This window comes from Stegodyphus dumicola, chromosome X2 (assembly GCF_044657685.1).
Source record: "Stegodyphus dumicola isolate Sdum_Otavi_A_Nest chromosome X2, ASM4465768v1".
Taxonomy (NCBI): domain Eukaryota; kingdom Metazoa; phylum Arthropoda; class Arachnida; order Araneae; family Eresidae; genus Stegodyphus; species Stegodyphus dumicola.
In genome coordinates, this window is record NC_140781.1 from 109,805,624 (window position 1) to 109,812,680 (window position 7,057).

At 31.9% G+C, this 7,057-nt stretch overlaps 1 long non-coding RNA gene across 1 annotated transcript; it reads right to left on the reverse strand.

Annotated features, from left to right (window-relative positions):
• Positions 1-403: 403 nt before the first annotated feature.
• Positions 404-1,860, reverse strand: LOC146992880 (uncharacterized). Its single transcript, XR_015039282.1, has 2 exons — positions 939-1,860; positions 404-792 (listed from the first exon to the last, which is right to left on the reverse strand). It is a non-coding gene; the product is annotated as an uncharacterized LOC146992880 (long non-coding RNA).
• Between the last annotated feature and the right edge of the window lie 5,197 nt (positions 1,861-7,057).

The following is a 7,057-nucleotide window of genomic DNA, read 5'->3' on the forward strand; positions in this document are numbered from 1 at the left end:
TTCTTGCATTTTTTAAAGACGTAAGTGTTTCTAGAGTTAAGACTGTGAGACTGTTGAAAGCTGTAAAATGCCTAAAGTAAATGAAGATGTAATTACTACTGCCACTGTTAAAAATAGGTTTCAGAAAAATAATTTCTGCACTGGTGAGCAATTTAATTCACAGTTCTCAAAACAATATTTCAAAATATAAGTGTGAAGCTGATGCAAATTTCTTGCAAAATCAAAAAAAAAAAAAAAAAAAAAAATTGCCCAACAAGGGTAACATGGTTAGAGTAGATTGAAGGGTGCCCCTTGTACAGTAGAATTCCAGAAATCTGCAAAGCTTGGGATCAGAGGTTGTGCGGATTTCAGGATAGAAAAGATAAATCAAAATATTGAGACTAAAAGTGCAAAATAAAATAAATAAGGCATATTAGATACATTTAATTAAGTTATTATATGCATTAAATTATTATTACATATATAAATTAATTATATTATTAATTGTATTATATATATACACACAGCATAGAGGTTTGCCGACTTCGTCTCACCTCATGCAAAGATTTCTGTGTTAGAATCTCTGTTGCTGTAAAATTTCAACAGCTTTTCTTTATTTTTCCATATATTTTCCTTTATCATACACAATCGTATCATAATTCCATACGATTCTGCCATAAACCGAGAAGTAGCACCTGTCTCCATCTTTTTGCACTTTTTGCATTACTGTCAATGCAACGTGTTTACGTTTTTCAACGTTGCAAGCAGTAAAATCATGAGTTCGTTTCTAATCTGTAATTGTATTAAAAAGGGCTGAAATGTAAAATATCCTTAATTTATTCACAAATATAAAAAAAAGGCAACACTAAATAATCTCGTGAAGTAACAAAGTTCAGAAAATACAACAACGTGAGTCATGAACTTGAAAGAAAAGTTGATTGAATCGTCTGCTTTCTTACCTAGATGCAGATTAGAGGGGAAAAAGCTTTTATCATGATGTGAATAATTTGGTATTTCCTTTATGACTCATTATTATTCGTTAGTTAAGACGTCATTATTCGGTAAGTATTTTTTCTTTGATAATTCGTACTCAATGTTGCAGTTTCCAGAACCCATAAACTGAATGTTTATATTTTGAGAGGCAACGCAGATTTCATGAGTTGCCGGATTTCAGGTCAGTGGATTTTTGGTATTTGACTGCATTATCATGAAGTTGCTGTTTCATTTATGGTAACCTGAGTAGTTGAATGTTATAGAAAACCTATTATGACGTAATCGATTGCATGTTGTTGCTATAAATTTGAATGACGGGGTAAAAGATTTGTAAGGGCTTGTGGTGTGTGTTGGTTAGGAAGTATATTGCTTGTTTTTGTGGCTTAGACGGTAGAATGGCTGAATGTTGTAAGATTAATGCAAATAGCTGAGGATGATGGTTCACGATTTTGCAGCTGAGGGTTCATTTGTGCTTTTGCAGCTGAGGATGATTATTCGGTAAAACCATCGAAACTAGTCCTGTGAAAAATATAATGCTGATTTTTGTTGTTTGACGTCTAAATTAATATTTGTTCAACGTGTTATTGTATCTTAATCCACTTACCTCATTTAGAAATTTATTTGTCTTCAGTCTGTGGCACACAGAATTCCTTAACAGCATCCAAAAACTTCCTAAAATTATCTGAACTCGAATCCGTATATCGGCGATGCCACATAAATTCACAAAAATATCATACGTAGTTTTGGACTGTCCGGAAGATGGCTACTAAGTAAGCCTTTATTTGCACACTAGTCAATTAATGCACTTTTCCCCTTTCGTTCCAAATTGTACAGAAACTTCAAATTAATCATACTACATCCAGCCATTCTACCATCTAAACAATGAAACAAGCAATGTAATTCCTAACAACACACACCACAAAAGCCCTTACAAAACATCCCATGATTTAAAATTTACCTGAATAATGCAAACAATTGTGTCATAATAGGGTTTCCATAACATTCAACTACTTAGGTTACCATAAATGAAACAAAAAATTCGAGATAATACAAGGGGTACCCTAAAGTCAACTCTAACCATATATTTTTACCGGCAACATTTTCTGATTACTGTTAAGTTTATCTTGTGAAGAATGGATATTTGTGTTTTAATCTTTGGACCTTAACAAAAGTTTTTTCCTTTTTGTACAATTCATTTGATGTTCTTAATACGGTTATACAAAGCTGAATTCCATTAATTCATGTTTTGCAATCAATGATTTATGATCTATGTAAAGACATTTTATCAAAGTTTGTAAAATCAATTGTTGTTTTGTTTCTAATTCTATGTATGATGTAATTTATGGTGAAATAGAAAATCAGAAGAAAGATGAAGATTTGGTAGTAGAGGATGCAACTAACAAAGTAGTGGAAGAACAAAAATAAGTTTAATTTCCACGTTAGAACCTATTTCTACCATTTATGTGATTACATACTACGTAAATTTCCAGTCAACTATGAAATGATTTTACATGCAAAAGTTGTAGATGTTTCTCCTCTAGCAAATGCATGTTTTTCTGATATAAGATCTTTTTTGAACAGATTTCCACTTTACCTTCATTTAGTATGAAGGACGATGATGCAACTGATAAATCGCAGTTGCAGTTTACAATTAGAGAACTTGAATAACGTTATAAAACCAGCTAGGATCGATGCCCAGTAGAGTTTAATTGGAAAACTGAAAGGTGCTGATGGAATTTTAAAGTATAATGAACTTTTTAGAATAATGTTGGAAATTCTGACCATTCCCCAAAGTAATGCAAAATGGAGAGGATTTTGGGTATTGTTGCAAAAACAAGGACCAAATTTAGATCTAATATTAGTATAAAACATTAGAAAGGCTTTTATTAGCAAAAGCAGGCCTACATGGCAATTACTGTGAACAAATTATGAAGTTTCTTAATGCAATTTTTTTATTAAAGATGCAAGTGTTAAAATTATTATTATTATTTTACATGTAAGTGTTTTTCTACTGTTTGCATTTGCAACTTAGTAACTATTTAAAGTTAATTCATTATTAAAAAATATATATTTATCAATTTAAAAAAATTTTGTTAAGAAAAATTTTTTAAAAAATTTCTTTAAAAAAAAAAAGCTCCTGATTTTTTAGTGTCCTAGGTTGGCAAGTAAGCCATTGCAGCAGTATCTCGCCACAGCTGGCAAAATCGTGCCATAATTCAGTGCATGTGTAGTATCGGTATTGGTAAGAATGTCTTACATTTTGTGCTTCACCAATAATCCATATTAATGCATTAAGTGGTTTTAGAAAATTATTTTTTGTAACTGTCTATAAATATGTTGAAAAGTTAATTTATTTAAACTGTGCCAAATTTTGTATTTCAAGATGGCCGACTGTAAGGAGAAATATTGGCAGTACAGTACTGAGTATTTGAAATACAGATTTACACACTTTCCTACAAGCTAATAATTACCTTTGTGTTTAATTTGCTAAAAAGTTTTTTTTTCAAATGAAGCTATTTAGCCTTCTCATCTACAAGAGCATTTGAATAAAATGCATGCTGAAAAACAAGACAGGTTTATCATATTTTCAAGGACAGGAAAAGAATTATTTAAAACGGCAACTGAATCAAACTTTTGCATTGCCTTTTAAACAAGAAGATAATTGACTGGGACCCTTAAATAATGTTTCATTCTTAATTACAGAAGAGGCAAAACCACACATAACTGACACAGAATTAATCTTGCCCATAGTCAGAGAGATAATAAAAACTATTTTTCATCATAAGATACTGTCCGATCTCATCAGAGAAATCCATCTGAGTAATAATTCAATGCAAAAAAGAGTAGATTAAATAGCTAAAGATGCTGAAATATCATTATGCTTGCAAATTTTCCATTCAACTTGATGAAACAAATCTACCAAATAACGAAGCATTATTACAGTCAAAAGTCGTTAATTCAGACACCCATAATCTGGAATGATCTATAATTCGGACCTCAAAGCTACAAACTTTCTGCGCATGCGTAGCGTTAAAACGTTTACATATGTGCGTTTAATGTATAACGGACGGTATAAGCTAAGCTAAAATTATCTAATTCAGTTAATGTTGCAGATTGCGTTGTTCCTTAATCTTCGAACTGGATCCTGCTTATTATTTTTTGCAGACTGCTAGAGCAATTTTATAAAAGTAAGCTTGAACTTTCGATTATATCAAATAGAATTTCCGATATATGTAAAGGATCTAAAGCGAAAGTATGTTTCGAAATCCGAAATCTGTTTATCAATTTCACGCTGCTCGGCGGGTGGAACGCTGCTGCGCGCAATGAATTGGAAGTTGATCTGTCAGCACTATCCTTATCTTCAAGGCAGATGTTTTTATTTTATTTGGCTTATAATTTTTTACTAAATGTAGTATTTCATCTCGATGTACTTAGTCTTTGATATAATTTAAAACAAGTTCCTCGTCATTATAATTTGCTTCCGATAGTGAAGAAAGTAACAGAGGTTATTGAAAACGAAAAAATTTCGATTGACAAATTAGTCGGTATTCTCGACACAGCAATTAGAGGACTTGAACAGCGGAACTTTGTAACTAAACAAGAAATTGTCTTTTTAATAGAATTAAAGAGAAAGTATTATCACATGAAACGAAGCAACTTAAACAACTTACATTGAAAGAAATGTTTAATAAAGTAAACAAATATTAAGCTTTTTCTTTTTGTAAATTTTGATACCCTTTAGATCATAATTGTTCTTTATTTCATAAATTACGGTTTCATATTTTTAATTTTGTAATTTCTGCATGCCATCTTACCAGATTTAAGCTGATGATCTATGATCCGGAAAAATTGATAATCCGGAATTGCCGAAGTCCCGACGAATCCGGATTAACGACTTTTGACTGTATTATGCATTTGTTTCATAAAAAAAAAGCTCGTAAGAGGTTATTATTTGCTAAAAATTTGGAAACTGTTACAAAGAATCAGTATTTAATGAACAAATGAAGAATTTTCCTTTTTAAAGAAAAAATTCCTTTTTTGTAATATTTTGTTCTGTATGAAGGGCTGTAATAAGAGTTCATCTGCATTTGGTTGCTAATTCATTGGCTCTCAAACAGTATTTTTCTGAATTTTTTTTTCAGTCTATTTGACTCTGTACTGAACTCCGTGGAAACGGAGATAAAAAACTCCATGAAACCTAATTACATCCGAAAACATTGCTTATTTGTTAGAGCTGTTATAATATTTAGTGAAGTCAACTTACAATTGCAAGGCGATCAGTTGAATTTAATTAAAGTGAAAAAGTCATAGCTCTAGTAGAATCATCTTCTGTCAAAAATAAATCCAGATAGAGATGAATAAAGCCACTTTCCCACATTATCAGCTATCTCTGCAAAACAGGAAGATTTACTTACATACTTTCAAGTCAGTTCTTCATACTGATTTTGTGGAGCTGTACCAAGACATTTAAAACACGAATATACTAAGTTGTGTTTTAGATCCTTTCCCAAATGCAAATTCAGAAAAATCATCAAATGTAGAAGAACTTCTAGAACTCATTAATGAAAAACTAAAAGTATAATTTAGAAATGGATACCAAGAAGTCAGCTTCAAAAATCAATACAAGCTCTTTATGGTGGATTGTGCGGAAGATTACGAAAATTTGTATTTGCTTTTCCTTAACTGTATTTGGCTACACATGGGTTCATTACATTAGCTAATTTACTATTTAAGAAAAGAAACTGCTCATTACTGGATGTGAAAATTTGTGACTGATGTTACCAAAACTGAAAGTTCACATTAACAGATTACACCTGCGATACGACTAAACGTCACAGTTGCGGTGCCGTGCGCTACGATATAACAAGCGGTAAAGTGTCTCATTTACGCCGCTCTGCGTCTGCGAGTGCAATCCAGAGCTGTAACTCGAGAAATAAACAATCTAGTTGTTAGACGACGTTTGCACCACGTTATTTTCATTTTTTCGATAAATGCCTATGGACATGCGACATGCGACGGAGGACGTGGGCACCACCCCTCTACCAATACGGTTAATCGGTATAGCGCCACGTCCACCTTTATCTAGATAACCATACGTGTTCATTGTGCTAAAATACTAATATATAAACATACATACAAATTTGGTACTTCATACAGTGGCGTTAAAGCTAATTAATGTTAGACACTGTATAATACATTGCCATGTTACAACGTGTATGCAAAAGCATGGATACGATAGCATATATACATAACGTGTGTACTCATATGTTGAGTACACTATGACCCTTTGAAGCATTATCATTAGATTACAGAAGACATGTACATACTGAAATATTAGGTGCTCAATGTTATGCTGGAATAAGTAATTAGTACAGTGAATTAAAAGTTAGACCCTAGATTAGTACTGTGTAGTACAGTGTCTTTGGTGCAATTAATTTTAGAGTGGGGCTCTAGTTAGTTCTTTGCGATACGGTGCCGTGTTACAGGATAAAATGTGCAGATGCATAGTTACATTATCATATATACAGAACATAAATTCATATACATATATACAGAAACATTAGGTACATGATTATTCCGTGCGTAATAGATGTATATTAACTATACAGTGCCAAGATATGTGATAACACTAGTAGATACATGGGTACAATTACATATAAACAAAGACATACACAATTACATATAGACAAAAGCGTATATACGCTTATATTTTGGTACACTATAGTCATTGGTGACATAAACATTTCGTACTTACTTCATATGCTGAAACTCTAGATCCATAAAATAATGTTATAACTAGTAATAGGTGCTTATTTAATTTCATAATAGGACACTACGTTGATATTTTGCCTTACTGTGTCACGTTACATAGAAATGTATGCGGGTGCATGGGTACAGCTTCCTATTTACAATGCTATACCTATTTACAATGCTTATATCATTCGATTTCATAATCAATAGGTACATGGCACATTTATATACATGAACAGATGGTACATTGTAGAGTGCCGATGAGGATAAGTGATGCAATTAATTTTACAGTATTTTAAAAATAATGCATTTATACGCAATTATAGGGTGTATA